This window comes from Phoca vitulina, unplaced genomic scaffold (genome assembly GCF_004348235.1).
Source record: "Phoca vitulina isolate PV1807 unplaced genomic scaffold, GSC_HSeal_1.0 scaffold2, whole genome shotgun sequence".
Taxonomy (NCBI): Eukaryota; Metazoa; Chordata; class Mammalia; order Carnivora; family Phocidae; genus Phoca; species Phoca vitulina.
The window spans coordinates 25,095,758-25,111,693 of record NW_022589705.1 but is presented as its reverse complement, the minus strand read 5'-3'; the positions used below and the strand labels follow the sequence as shown (position 1 = coordinate 25,111,693).

Genomic DNA, 15,936 nt, shown 5'->3' with positions numbered 1-15,936 from the left:
TAATGGCAAGTTACGCTATGTTCTTGGGGAAGAAGACCCTCCTAGTTTAAAAAGTCAGCTTCCTCAGACTAATATGTACATTGAATTAGTTCCAATTAGAATCTAAACAATAATTTTAATGAAATTTCATAATTATCTTTAAATTCACATGAAAAATGACTGAAAATAACAAAGAAACACATAAAAAGAACAGTTAGTCTTGCCGTATAGAACAGATTATAAAGTCAAACAGAAATGAAAAACTGGTAAAACAAAATAGAAAATCCATAATCGACAGCCATATTTATGAATTATCCCCATGGAAGAAAGTAAAATGGACTCTAATCTTATATATTACACATAAAAAAATCCAAATGGATAAAAATATGGAGAGCAAAACAGTGAAAAAAAATATTGCAAGAAAACTTTGAAGACTATACTATAAACTGAGGATAGGGGAGATCTTCCTAACAAAGACTGGAAAGTTGGAGGCTCTAAAAAAGATGAAAGACCCTCAGACCAGCGTCTCACTCTGCACTTTACCATGCCTTTCACCAGAGACCCTTTCCAGCACCCTACATTGGATAATGATTCCTACTTGGGAAAACTCTGGGCTTCCAAGAAACTGTCATTTTAAGAGCCCAACTCACCTTGCTCAGCAACAGGAACCCTGGAGTCAGCTCAGATCAACTCCCACAGTCACCTTCATGAGGCAGGAGGTTTATTTTTTTGATCCTGAGATACCAAAGGATGACATGGATTTCTGCTTAGCAGCCTTGTACAACCACTACACAGGGACATTCAAGAACAAAAGTGAGATAGATACTCTTACACTAGAAGACCACCCAGAAAACCCATGGAATCATCAAGACTCAATACCCTGAAGTATTGTTACCCTTTACTCTGCTACCTTCCATCACTTTCTGAGCTAACATCAGACACTGGATCAACCCTAAGAAGGAATCTATCCACAGCATCCGGGGATCCATAGTGTCCCCTCACAATGAGGCCACCAATGGAGGCTACTCCTGAAAGAATGATGGTGGCTTCTTTTCTCTACCTAGTGTTGACAGGTCCCTGGACTAATTAATCATAGTGGAACATCCTGCCACCTACCTGAATTAAACAGATTTGTGACAGATGGAAAAAAAATATGAAAGGTGTATTTGACTATAAACTTTACAACTTTTGTACCACTAAGGCCACAGAGAAAATATATGGGAAAATATTTGTAATATAAATTTTAAAAGTTAATTTCTATTAAGAAGTAGGTGAATATGATCCAAAGAGTATATTAAAATGACCCCAAAGATCATGTGTGTATGTGTATGTGTATGCAAAGATTTTGTTGGGGCTCCAAAGGGTCCTCCATGAATAGCACCCCTCTTTCTTGCCCAAGATCCTGAAAAAGTTGGAAGAGTAAAGAGTAAATATGGGAGCCAAAATACCCTATTTTTAATGATAGAGGCTAAGTTCCCTAGCCTGTATTCCCACCAGACTGTCACCCCTTTAAGCCTCTCTATTAAATTCTAGGTTGCTCACAGCCAGGCCGCATATCTACATCCTTTTTCATTCTGTTTCTAGAAAAGAAGGTGGCTCTTCTGGTAACTCTTAAGGCATCTAGCTTCTCCTTGGTTCACTGTTTCTTTCTTTTTTTTTTTAATCTTTTTTTTTTTAAGATTTTTTATTTATTTATTTGACAGAGAGAGACACAGCAAGAGAGGGAACACAAGCAGGGGGAGTGGGAGAGGGAGAAGCAGGCTTCCAAGCAGGGAGCCCAATGCGGGGTTCGATCCCAGGACCCTGAGATCATGACCTGAGCTGAAGGCAGAGGCTTAACAACTGAGCCACCCAGGCGCCCTGGTTCACTGTTTCTGAGTATACTCTTACATACCTGAACTGATCATAGTTAATAAGTAGAATGAGACATGACAATTGGCTTAAACAATCAGACCCTTGCCTGGAGCTGGAGGGAAGGGTGTCAGTAATACTAACTAGGAGGCTAACTATGGGGGAGGAATGGATTTCCCGAATGGGAAGTCCAAGAACTTCCTGCAAGAAAAGAGGGAAAATGGAAGTGAAGAGTTAACCAGCAAATGTCCCCTACCCAGCCTTGGGTACAGAGTCAGGCAACAGGCAAGCTGAGACCTGAAGAATGAAAAGGAATTGGCAGGGAAAAGGAGAGGTGGAAGGCATTCCAGGCAGAGCAAATAGCATGTATAAAGCTCTGGGGATAAGAGATACAGGACACAGGCAGGAACTGCTAGTATTTCAGTGTGCCTAAAGCACAGACCTGGCATCCCTGCCCTCAAAGACCAAACAAAACCTAGGTAATATCAGTAAACTTTTGTGGACTAAAGGACTAGCATCCCATGAGTCAGCCTCAGCCCTGGACACAGCTCCTTACTCCAACAGTCCCTTAGCCCCCCACCCCTGTTCTGCAGTGCCCTCCCCAATCTCAAGGAACCCACAACTGCCAAAAAGCACCCAAAGCTTAGACATAAAGGGCTGGGCCCCAGGCTGCTAGGCCTCCAGAGATGACTCTGCCCCATAGGTGTACTCTGGCTACCAGATCCTGAAGACATAGCAACTAGAGCTGATGGAGGGCTGGGGAGGGACTAGGAGAAGACTAAGGGCAATCACAGCTGCCTGAGGGAAATCTGGAGAAAGCTGACTGAGTGAGACTTCCCAAAGCCTTTGCTGGCCTCTTCCAGAAGCCTGAGAAACTAACTCCCTCCAGCATAAACTCTGGAGCCTTAGCACCCCTTCCAAGACATATGGAAGTGAAAAGGCCCACAGTATCTGAAGATCTGGATGTTGGGTTTGTCACTCACCATCTCCCTAGAGGCTGAAGGCCTTTAGGAGTCTCTGTTCAGAAGCTCCCAGGCTCCAAGTACTCATGAAGGGTCTAAGGAAATGGCCAGTGCTAACCATACCATACCCACCTGATCACCAATGTGCACAGAGCTTGGACTTTGAACTCACACAGAACTGGATTTGAACCTTGGCTCTGCTACTCACTGTGTGACCATGGGCAAGATACTTTATATCCTGATCCTCAACTTTCTTATTTGCAAAATGGGGATGGTGGTGTTGAGAAGATTAGATACAATAACATATATGAGGTGCTAGATGTGAATATTCTTCATAAGTTTTAGTTCCTTTCCTTCCCTTGATGTCACCAGGCTCCTTTCCCCGCTCTTGGATCCTTTCTCTTGTTGTTCAGACCCTATCTTGTCTCCTATTCTTGCTGCGAACAGACTGTCGAGAAGCTTCATAGTCCTGTCTGCTTAGAATAACTGCCTCCCAACCCAAGGCACTTGCACTTGAGGAAACTCAGGCAGTCATAAATCACAATCACTCGGTCATGTGAACTGAACACTGTGCCTGGTTTTATGCCAAGTATGGGGGAATACCATGGAAAATAAGGCACAGACTCTTCCTCAAGAAGCTCTGCTCCAGTGGGAGAAAGCAGCACAAAAGAGCTTATAATAATACAGCACAATAACTTAGAAGTAAAAGGGGACATACCCACTGAGTCTGGGGGCATCATGGAGGGGGTGACAGATTAGGTAAGTCTTAAAAGGATGAGTAGGTGTCAGCCGGAGGAAGGAAGGTGAGGAAAGAGCAGAGGGGAAAGCATTAGCAAATTAAGGAAAGCACATAGAGCCTTGACTGTGCAAAGAAATGGGCAGTTCTGGGCTTCTGGAAAATAAAGTGGCCTATAGGAGATGCCCAGTTATGTTTGGATAAGCATAGAAAAGAGTCTGATGGGATATACACCAAACTGTTTACCTACATTGAGGTTGGAAATATGGGAGATGGGAGTCTTTCAGGTTTTACTTTATTTTTTTTTAAGATTTTTAATTTATTTTATTTGAAAGAGAGAGAGCACGAGCTGGGGGGAGTGGCAGAGGAAGAGGGAAAACAGACTCCCCACTGAGCAGGGAGCCTGATGCGGGACTTGATCCCAGGGTCCTGGGATCAAGACCTGAGCTGAAGGCAGAGGCTTAACTAACTGAGCCACCCAGGCACCCCCAAGTTTTACTTTATATCCCACTACATTGTTTCAAATTGTTACTAGTGTGTATAAATTTTATAATTTAAATATATCCTTTTTAAAAAATGTAAAAACAGTTAATTTTGGCTACAATGCATAGAACAACTTAGAATGGGGCAAGTCTAAAGCAGAAAGACCGGTTATAAGGCTACTGCAGGTGGTGAAATCCTAAACCAGAGAAGTGGCTATGGGGATGGGGAGAAGGAGAAGTCAAGGGTGTCAAGACTAGAATTGTGTAGGCGGTGGTACCTTTACCGAGACAAAGTCCATGAGAGAAAACAGATACCAAGAGGTCAAGGAATTGAGGACTCAAAAGTCACCTTGACATGTCCAACAAGATCTCTGGGTTTCCTGGGATCCTAGGTGGAAGGGATAGGCAATGGAGCCTTCATCCTGTTTATGGCTGTATCTGAGCCAACATTTACCCTTTGCTTTCTAGTCTCAGTGGTGTAGGACCCCAGTCTTGTCACTACAGTCTCAGCCTGGCCTAGTACATCCCGAGCTCTAGAAAGTCTCCTCAAATGAAAAGGGTCAGTACAAGCAAACACCTGGGCATCCTGGGAAAGGCACTTGTCCTGGTGCAACCCTAATTCTCTCTTTGACCCTGAGGAAGCCACACTCCTCAGTGGGCCTCAGTTTTCCCATTAGTAATTTAGAGGGCCAGAGGGAATCATTTTTAAGGCCCCCTTCCAACTCTCATATTCCATGATCCAATAAACCACATGAACAGACTTCTACTTAGCTTTTTCTGAGCAGGGAACATTTAAAAATCTGGTTTTCTGATGTAAAAAGCTTGCTCAGAGATCATAGGTTCTGTGTTAACTAGCCATGGGTAAGAAAGCATTAAGGCCTACAGTTAGCTAGATTTCAAACACAATGACGAAAGGATATCACACTGAATAGATGTTTGACTTCAGAGAAAGCCCTATTCTTTAAGCCCTTCTTTGGTGCCACTATACAAACCCAGCTTCAAATCCCCACTTAGGAGCTGTGTGACCTTGGGCAAGTTATCTGGTCTCTCTGTGTACTGGTTTTCTCTGACATTAAATAGGGATAATAATAGTACCTACTTCATAAAACTGAGATGATTAAATGAGTTAATATTTATAAAACACATACAACAGCACCTGGCACATAAGAAACATAACACACATGATTGTTAAATAAAATAATAATAATACACATAGTCACAATTCCTGCCCTCCAGGAGCTTAGAGCCTAGAAAAAGGCCATTGTCACCCAGCACAAGGAGAGAAGCATGAACGCAGCAGCCTAGAGGAGGGTCACTCTACTTGGCCAGGCCAGAGGGCAAAGAGGCATAAGAGAGTAGGAGTGGCATTGTCATGGAGATTCCCAAAAGAGGTGAATCTTGAAAGAGAAGTAAAGCTTTATCAGGTGAGGAAAGGAGAAGGAATTTCCAAGCACAGAGCACCAAATGATCAAAGGCACAGAAAATGCAAGTAGTTCAGAATGACTGAAGCATAAAGTACATGTAGGGATGGGGAGAGGAGGAAGCAGTCAGGGAAGAGTGGGGAGATGTGAGATGGAGAGGCCAGCAGACCCCAACTCAGGTCAGATCTGTACTGAGATCTATGTAGCATTGGCATGAACTCAACAGTTCAAAATCTGAGGTAAGTTGAGAATAAGGAAAAGATCATGCAGAACAAAAGGAACCAGGAAAGAGCCTGAAAATGTGTTACCAGAGAGGTAGAAGAACTCGAGTAAAATAGAAGGAAAAAACATTTTTGAAAGGAAAAGATAGAAAGTGACAGTTGTTGCAAAGAGATTAGGCAGGATGGGGTCTGAGAAGACTTGTGATTAGTAACTGATGTTGACCTTGACCTCTGACAGAGCAGCTTCAGTGATTGTGGACAAGCGAGGATTGCTTAGAATTCAGTAACCTGGAATTAAAAGTTGAAGTGATGGCAGTTGGCTACTCTTATAAAAATGTTTATATTTTACAATAAAATATGTATCTAAATACTTAAAATATGCACTCAGGAACTTCTCTGCAGAAATTTGTACTACAGAAATAATCAGGACTATGTGCAGAGATTTATTTACAAAGGTTATACTCTTATGTTCATTAGAGCAAATAATTGGAAATAATCCTATGATGTGATTTAAAATGGCTACATAAATAAAACTGCATCCATCAATGAAAATTTAAGATTTATTTTATTTTAGGGGCACCTGGGTGGCTCAGTCGTTAAGCATCTGCCTTTGGCTCAGGTCATGATCCCGGGGTCCTGGGATCGAGCCCTGCGGCAGGCTCCCTGCTCCATGGGAAGCCTGCTTCTCCCTCTCCCACTCCCCCTGCTTGTGTTCCCTCTCTCGCTGTCTCTCTGTCAAATAAACAAAATAAAACCTTTTTTAAAAAAAGATTTATTTTATTTTAGAGAGAGAGAACAGGGGGAAAGAGCAAAGGGAGAGGGAGGGGAAATCTTCAGCAGACTCCGCACTGAGAGGTGAGCCCAATGCGGGGCTCGATATCACGACTCTGAGATCATGACCTGAGCTGAAACCAAGAGTCCGATGTTTAACTAACTGCGCCACCCAGGAGCTCCCATACAATGGAAATTTTAATGCAATGATTAGAAAAATACTGACACAGGAAAAGTGTCAAGTTACAAAAGAGAACATCCAGAATGCCCTCTAAGTAGATCTCAAAGTCTTAGAAATAAGATTGGAAGGATATAAACCAAAATGTTAACATTGGTGGTTACCTCTACAAGTGTGATTATGGGTGTCTGAAACATGTTTGATTTTTTGTACTTCCCAATTTTCTACTACATTATTTTTGTAATGAGAAAAAAATATTAAGAGCTTAACAGTACTGAAAAAGGAACATGATTCACTTAAAGAGAAATATGGTTGGCTTTCTTATGGGTTGAGGAAGACTTGAGCTTGTTTGTGTGTGAAGGGAAAAGAAGAGGAAAGATTGAAGCTAGGAGAGAGGGAGTAAATGAAACAGCCAGGCTCTGAGAGATAAAGGGGATCCTGGGCATGAGGTGAAGATGGCAGAGGACCAAAAGGCAGTGGGAAAGAGACTTGATCACGGAAGCACGATCACCTGCCACTCAGTGTGTGGAGAGCAGGGAGATTAAAGGGATGGAGGAGAGTGGAAAAGGTTTACAACAGCTGCTGGAGGGAATTAGGAAGTCAATTAGCAATAAGTGAAGGGATTGTAGAGCGGCTCCAAGGGAGGGCCCAGCTGCCACTGAGGAGCAGGACTTGATCCCACTGCCAGTTAACATATTAGCTGCAGCCAAAGAGAAAATGCACGGCCTGGATCTAACCAATGAATGTCTAAATAATATCCAGAAAATATGACCCAGAATAACTGCAACACTAAGGACTATATTAATGTATTAACTAATTTAAGCCCTGCTTTTCTAGTTTGGTCTCAGGCAGTTGTACATCTTCACTGTCCTCATTATTTTTAAAACTGCTTGTGTTGGCTAAGCTTGTAATGTGTTAGTGTGAAGCAGAAGCACTGTGCTTTCCACCTTATTTTTCTACCAAATAAATACCACAAGGGATGGGAAAATGGAAAAAAAGAAAAAAAGATAAATAAAGGAGGTGGGAAAAGGTAGTGAAATGAAGAAAGATTTAGAGAAATGACACTTTATCAGTCAAAATGATGAGTGTTAAAACATCACTAATCTATTGGCGCACAATACATAGCTAGCTGTTTCCAGGGCTGTTGTGCTTGTTCATTCCCTAGATGAGTGTCTATAGAAGTCTTCCTAGCGTCTGATAATAAACAAGTCTCTTTACTTCAGCCTTGCAGGTAGGTAACTAGAAAGTATTCCTGTATCATAAATCAATGGTATCAGACTTTCCTATCTGACCAGTATAATCATTATAATTTACCTTGAAGGGGAAGTATCAGGAAGTTCAAGATTGTTAGAACAAAGCAGAATCCTCATCTAATATAGTTTGTGCTTACTGGAATCACTTCCTGGACTGAGGGAAAGCAGCTACCATCTGTTAGGCATCTACTATGTGCGTGTTCTTTGCGAGGCCCTCTATTTTCACTCTCTCGTTTAATCCTCCCGATAGTTCTGCAAGGAAGATATAATTTTCTTCATTTTACAGACAACAAAAGAAGCTCAGAGATGGTAAAACAGTGAAAATGATAGCACCGACCTCATAAGACTATTTTGAGTATTAAATGAGATAATAAATGTGAAGCATTTAAGAGCAGCACAGAGTACTTTCCTCATAAACATTAACCACAATAATGGCTATTAGCCATAATAATATTCCAGGATTTATGCTATCATTTGACAAAATAAGGTGGGTCTTGTTATCACTATTCCCATTTCACAACAAATGAAATAGGTTTAGCCAAGGTTACAGCAAGATCACTATAGGCAATATATCAACTATCACTTTCACTAGGCTCTGCTAGGCCACCATGCTTCTGCACTAGATTCACGTTCATTATATCTTCCCTTCGTTCCCAGTCAAATAACTTTACAATCCCTTGAGGGTACAAACCAATGAGGGTGAGGACAACCCAGAGGAGCAGCCTGGGCTCCAAAAGGAGTAAGTCTGGAATCAAAAAAGCACTAAAACATAAAAACACAGAGAAAGGAAAGTCTTTTCAACACATGGTGCTGGGAAAACTGGATATCCACATGCAAAAGATTGAAATTGAACTCTTACCTTACACCATACACAAAAATTCACTCAAAATGGATCAAAGACCTAAATGTGAAACCTAAAAATTCTTAGAAGAAAATACAGGGAAAAGTTTCATGACAGTAGATTTGGCAATGATTTCTTGGATATGACACCAAAAGCTCAAACAACAAAAGAAAAAATAAATTAGACTTCTTCAAAATGAAAAACTTTTGTGCATCAAAGGACACTACTGATAGAAAGAAAAGGCACTTTTCTCTACAAAATTGAAGAAAATATTTGCAAATCACATACCTGATAAGGGACTGATATTGGGAACATATAAAACCTCTTACAACTTAATACCAAAAAACCCAGTCAAAAAATGGGCAAAGGACTTGAATAGCTATTTCTCCAAAGAACATAAACAATGGCCAAGAGGCTTGAGAAAAGGTGCTAAACATCACTAATCACTAGGAAATTCAAATCAAAACCACAATGACATACCACTTCACACCCATTAGGATAAAGATTATTTTTTGCAAATGGTAAATAACAAATGTTGTCAAGGATGCAGAGAAATCAGAACCTTTATGCACTGCAAATAGGAATTTAAAATGGTGCTGCTGCTGTGGAAAATAGTATGGTAGTCCTCAAGACATTAAGCATAGGATTAGCATATGAACCAGCAATTCCACTTCTAGGTATATATCCAAAAGAACTGAAATCAGGAACAGATATTTGTACACTATGTTCATAACCATTATTCACAATAGCCAAAAGGTAGAAATTATCCAAATGTCCATCAATGAATAAATAAACAAAATGTGTTTGTTTGTAGTACTCTGTGCTGCTCTTAAATGCTTCACATTTATTATCTCATTTAATACTCAACAACTTACAATGGACTATTATTCAGCCCTTAAACAAGGAAATTCTTAAACATGCTACCATGTGGGTGAACCTTAAAAATATAATGCTAAGTGAAATAAGCCAAAAACAAAAGGACTAATATTGTATGGTTTCACTTACATGAGGTAACTAGAGTAGCAAAATCCAGAGATAGAAAGTAGGATAGTGAAAAAAAAAAAAGTAGAATAGTGATTACCAGGAGCTGGGGGAGAGAATAATGGGGGAGTTATTGTTGATTGAAATTGAGTTCAGTTTGGGATGATGAAAAATTTCTGGAAATGGATAGTCATGATAGGTGCACAATAATGTGAATGTACTTAATGCCACTGAATTGTACACTTAAACATGTTTAAAATAATATATTTTATATTATATATATTTTATCACAAAAAATCTACTAAAAAAGTACTGCACCTAAAAAAAAGATGGGAAAGAAATAAATTTAAAGCTTCACAGTGGTTATCTTTAGGGTGTAGGATTATAGGTTCTTTGTTTCCTTCTTTACATTTTATTATTTTCCATATTTTCTTCAATAACCTTTGATTGAGAAAAAAAGTGTTTCTTTTTTTTTTTTTTTTAAGATTCCGTTTATTTATTTAAGAGAGAGTGAGTGAGCAATAGAGAGAGCACAAGCCAGGGAGGAGAGGCAGAGAGAGAAGCAGACTCCCCACTAAGCAGGGAGCCCAACTCAGGGCCCGACCCCAGGCCCCTCGGACCATGACCTGAGCCGAAGGTAGATGCCCAACCGACTGAGCCACCCAGGCACCCCACGTTTATTTCTTTAAACTGCTGTATTACCACTGGGATAACAATGGAGATGATATGCCATCAAGCACCAATTTTAGTACTATACACTGAAAATAGTTAAAAGGTACTCTATCAACCTAAACAAGGAGGTAAACTGAGGCAAGTTCAAATTACCAGAAATTTGAGTGTATTTGGGAATTGCAAAGGGAACTGCAATTTGGGAAACATGCTGTATCAGGCTACAGGTGAGTCCTTCGAGGATTTGGGGCAGGCTGTACTTATGAGTAAGGAGTGCAAAGAGGGGTAAGGCCTGCCAGGGAGAGATTCTTGGTGGATGTCCTTTGGTCAGGAGAGAAGCCTTGATCTTCTGTAAATCAGGCATTTACAAGAAATCAGTCTCTCAGTTAAATTCCATTCTTCTGAGGGAGCATGCATGAGGGTCTCCAATTCGTATCCTCCAGTTCAATTTTACATTGAAATCCTCTCACAACTTCATTAATTTATTATTTATTTAGCCATTTCCTTATTGGTGCACATCTAAATTGCCTACAATTTTTGTGCAATTACAAAAATGAAATAAAATCCCTTGAGTATTTATCCTGGTAAGCTCCTGTAACAATTTCTAAAGGAAAAATACCTAAAAGTGAAATTGCTGGATCGTGTCATACACTTTTAATTTATGCTACTTAACCATACTTTCTAACCCATGTGGGCCAAACTAAATCTTTCTCAGAACAAGGTATAAACACATAGGATGGGGATTTTACTTTCAATAGACACAAAACTGAAAGAGGGAACTTTGTGTTTTTTCAGGAAGCCCACATAAGTGGAAGTGAGTGGGTCGGGAATGTTTGGTGGAGACAGGATAGATTGCGAGATTTTACTCTGTATTCTTCACTCACCTTTTTATCTTCTTATTTAGACAACAGAAAACCATTTTGGATAACTGTCTATAGCTTGTTCCAACAAATAGAAGGAAGACATTCCAATAGAAGAGGTTGCCCAGCAACAGAACTAGGATCTCCTGAGATAGCTTTCCGTCCTTTGAATTGTTCAAGCTTGGGTGAAATGGTCCACAAGAGAAGCCACACAGTGTCTAGTTAAAAAAGCACAGACCCTGGAGTCAGGATGCCTGGATTTGAGTCCTGGTTCTGATACTTAGCTGCGAGATTTTGGGCAAGTTAATTAGCCCTCTGTGCCTCAATTTCTTCATTAGTAAAATAACAGTAATAACAGTACATACCTTACAGATTGTTATGCATCACTTGTTCTCTCCAGTTTTAAAAATATCTTTCAAAAGAAACACAGAGGAAGTTAGCTTTCTAAGATTATATGCCTTGTAGCAGTTTAAAAAATCCCCATAGAAGTTAAATCCAAGATGAGTCTGGGAGAGGGAAGAAGACCTAAGGATAAGACATTGATCAAGAATTTTGGCTCCCAATCCCCCAGCTCTAGGAGCAGCATCATAACAAGGAAACTAATAAAACACAAGAATCAGAGAGAATATTATGAGAGTACTTTTAGGAAATTCTAAAGTACTTTTAGGAAAGTACTTTTAGGAAATTCTCTGGAGAGAAGTAGAAAGGCATGCATTATATCCCACCTGATGGCAATCAGGCACTGGGGTTTTAGTTCTAAATCTGACACTGTGCCGCCTTGGCCAACTGACTTCACCTATTTGAGCCTCATTTTCCTTAAAACTAAATCATCTCTCTGCACTTTACTCTCATCAGCTCTCAAGATCTTTGACTCTACCAATCAGTACTCAAGTTGAAGAGATTTGATGGTCTGGGCCCTCACACTGAGACAAATGAAAGTCTGTAGAATGCCAAACCCCTCCATCAAGAAGGCAAATCAAGAGAACCCTAGAGGACTGGGATGTGGAACTGGGTGCTCATTGAGGACTCTGTTTTCTAGAGAACAATTTGGCTTAGCTGCCTTTTTCAAAGTCCTAGAACCACAGACTGCCAGAACTGGAAAGTACCCAGTCTCACCCTCTCATTCTGCAATTAAGAAGAGGCTCAGAAAAGCTAAGTTCACTGGCCAAGGTTATCCAGCAGGACATGACAGAGCCAGGACTACACATCAACCCTTTAGATAGATCAGAGTTTTTCCCACTACCCGTCCTTTCTGGAAATCTGGGAGCTCAGGGCCTAGCACACGGCAAGTGATCACGTACACTTGGTTTGTACTTGAACAGCATCCTGGACACAAGCAGGACTGAGGGTAAGCAAAGGAGACACTAGTGCCAGGTGCAAAATTAAAGAAGAGGGGGTCAAAAAAACTCAGTATTCAAAACAGTATTTTACTCTGTTTTATTTAAAACAGAGTAAATTTATTTTACTATTTATTTTACAGTGTTTTATTTAAAAATAAAAAATTGTGGGGCACCTGGGTGGCTCAGTCGTTAAGCGACTGCCTTCGGCTCAAGTCATGATCCCAGAGTCCTGGGATCGAGCCCTGAGTCGGGCTCCCTGCTCAGCAGCAAGCCTACTTCTCCCTCTGCCTGCCGCTCCCCCTACTTGTGCTCGCTCTCCCTCTCTGTCAAAAAAATAAATAAAATTAAAAAAAATAAAGATAAAAAACTGAACAAAATACAAAATATAAAAACTTCAAAATAAAGACAGAATCTGAACCTGCATTTGTACAACCCTGCCTCACCCATCTTGCTCTAATCCTGGCCCTGGTTCCAATAAAATTTTTTTTACAAAAAAAGATTGACAAGCCACAGCCATAGTTTGCAGATTTTATCCTTTAAAATACTGCACTAAAACTTTATCTTGATTTCTGAACTTTTTGATGCCCCCTTAAATTTTGTGCCCAAGGCGAGTGCCTGACTTTTTTCACCCTAGTCCTGCCTGGGCAAGACAAGGAATGTCGGGTGCAGGTCACCAGGGCATGATGTACCTAAAATCCACGGTTTCCTAATCTTGGGTCCGTGGCTCCCCCCATAGGAGTCTGCAGATGGGTTCTGGGGATCCATGAATCTCCTCTGGTCATAGGCAAAATACTGTGTTCACATATCTTTTCCTGGGAAAACAAAGGGTCTTTAATTTTCACAGTCTCGAAAGGACTCCAAAAAGGTTAAAAACCCTGCCACAGAATAAGGCAAAACCACCCCACCTGCCATTTTCCTGTGTCTTCATCCCTCTTTATTATTCTTCCTGCATAAAATATGCTATGCATAAGAAAAACACTAATACATTCATTCTCACAGAAGTGCAAAGGACGTAAGACAAAAGCCCTGGGCAGTTTATTCATTGTAGCTCAAAAACTTTGGGCCAATGTTGAGTCTCTTGGGGCACCTGGGTGGTTCAGTCAGTTAAGCGTCTGCTCAGGTCATGATCTTGGCGTGCTGAACCCCCATGAGGCTCCCTGCTCAGTGGGGAGTCGGCTTCTCCCTCTACCCCTCCCCCCTTCATGCTCGGGCACTTTCTAATTTGAAAAAAAAAAAAAGAGTCTATTAAGGACGCAATTTAAGTAATAGGTACAGGCTTCAGCGGGACATCTTCCGCCCCAATCACACGTCTAGGCGACTTCCTTAACCCTTCCCTGGTGTTTCTCGTCCACAACCAACACCCTTTTGACAAGTCAGTCGTGAGGAGAGGGAAAGACAGCACCTGCTAAAAATGAAAGGATCTGGCTAAGGAAGCAGCTCAGCAACCCCATAACCTGACTCTACCAAGGCTTCGCCTCGAAGACAACCAGGCCTCAGAGCGGCTCAGACGCCAAGGGCGCCAGCCCGCAAGACCGGAAGCGCGGAGGCGGGACCCGCGCAGGGGCTCACGCGGAGGGGGCGGGTCACGTCAGCGCAGTGCCAGGCGGGCCCTGACTGAAGGGTGATAAGTGGCTCCTTGTTTCCCGCTACCACTGTGGCTGCAATCAAAGTGGCAAATATTTACCTTGGAATCTGACTGACTGAAAATATTTGGTTGGAGCCAGATGCGTCGCGTGTCTGTCCCTGAAATATTAGCTAAAGGAGTGATTTAGGAAAATAAAATGGTGGGTGGGGTGCCTGCCTGGCTAAACTATTTACTTTCCTCCAGCTCCCGCAAAGCGTGTGGAGCTTCTGACAATCCCGTAGGGAATGTGAACAGCTGGGAAGCAGGCCAGACTAGGAGAGAGAGAGGGTCTGTTTTGCATTGGGCGGATAGTTTTACATAAATCAGAGATGTGGAAATAGACATCTTTCTTAAAGGTTCTTGGAAATGTTCTCAAAACAGTTTACCCAGGAGTAGTAAACTGTGAAGTGGTTTTGTTACATCTTTAGTTCTAGAGTACATCTAAAATAAGGGTACTAGTTACTTGGGAACTGACAACTCCTTTCAGAAATGCTGCCGCTGTCTGAGCCACTTGTCAGTCCTGAGGTGTGGGCGAGCCAATTCATACAGCTTAAGGTTGAGCAAGATGCTTACTATGCGCCTGGCACTGTGGTCAGCATTATTGGCCCGTTGTCTAGGAATTCTCACAACCAGAGCAAACCCAGGATGAGTTATCATTAGCTAGCTCTATTTTCCAGACGAGAATCAGCTTCAAAAACATTGAATGACTTATCCAAGATCTCCGGACTCATGAGTGGCAGAGCTGGGATTGGAACCCAGACAGTCTGACCCTCTGCTCTTTGCCTCCCCTTGAGAGCGCCAGTGATTGTGACGTGCATCTCTGGTCTGTAATTCTACAGATGAAGGGAATGAGATTCATGTTGCTGACTGGGGAGGTTTATGTGTCTGTGGCCAAAGGTGACCTCTTAGGTTGATCCTCTTTGCTATCTCATGCGATACTAGGAAATGCTGCTTGTGAGGAAAGTAGAACTAAAAATAAATGTAACCAAAATAAACTTCTATTAAAAAAAAAAACTTTAAAAAAAGAAGTCGATATTTTATCTCTTTTTCAAATGGAAAGAGAATACAAAGTATATGAAGGTGTGGACTCAACTGATAGAATCTTTGTCTCCCAAGGGCAGAAAAAATCTGAGGAGGTAAATCGAGCACTTGATACCCATTACAGACTATGCCCGCTTGCTCCAACCTTCCTTAACCTACTCTTTAACTAGAATGGGTCTAAACACATGACATTTTAAAAGAGGTTACATTAATCAAATAGTTACTTTGAGAACAACCGATTGTTTTTAATTGAACTAATCATTTTTTTCTAGATCTGATTCTGTGTTAACAGAAGCCATTTATCAAAATATAATTTCCAGCTTCCCAGTCACTTAGCCTAGAAACCTTCAAATTATCTTAGTCCCTGAATCCCCTTTGCTAGTCACATACTCCTCAAAACTTTCAGTGGCTCCCCTCTGCATTGAGATGGCCACCTACCTCTAGCCTGGCGTTTTAGGCCCTCCTTGATCTGTCCCAGCATAACTGGAAGCTCAATCGTGGGAGCGAAAAGTCTAATTCCATCCCCACTACTGAATAACTGAGGGGATTTCCCTTTTCTGTAGGCCTTAGTGCCTTCATCTGGAAAATGAGGGTGTTGGGATAAATGACTCACTGGTCCTTACAATTGGGACATTCTTTGCATCTGCCCCTTGAGCCTTCTTTCCTGTGTATTCCCTTCATATACCACATGCTTTAGCCCCCACTATACCCAGGACCCAGCACATG

The 15,936-nt window shown here is 41.4% G+C and overlaps 1 pseudogene; it reads left to right on the top strand.

The window, feature by feature from the left end:
- Window positions 1-523: 523 nt before the first annotated feature.
- Window positions 524-1,065, top strand: LOC116644737 (annotated as a pseudogene).
- Window positions 1,066-15,936: the final 14,871 nt, after the last annotated feature.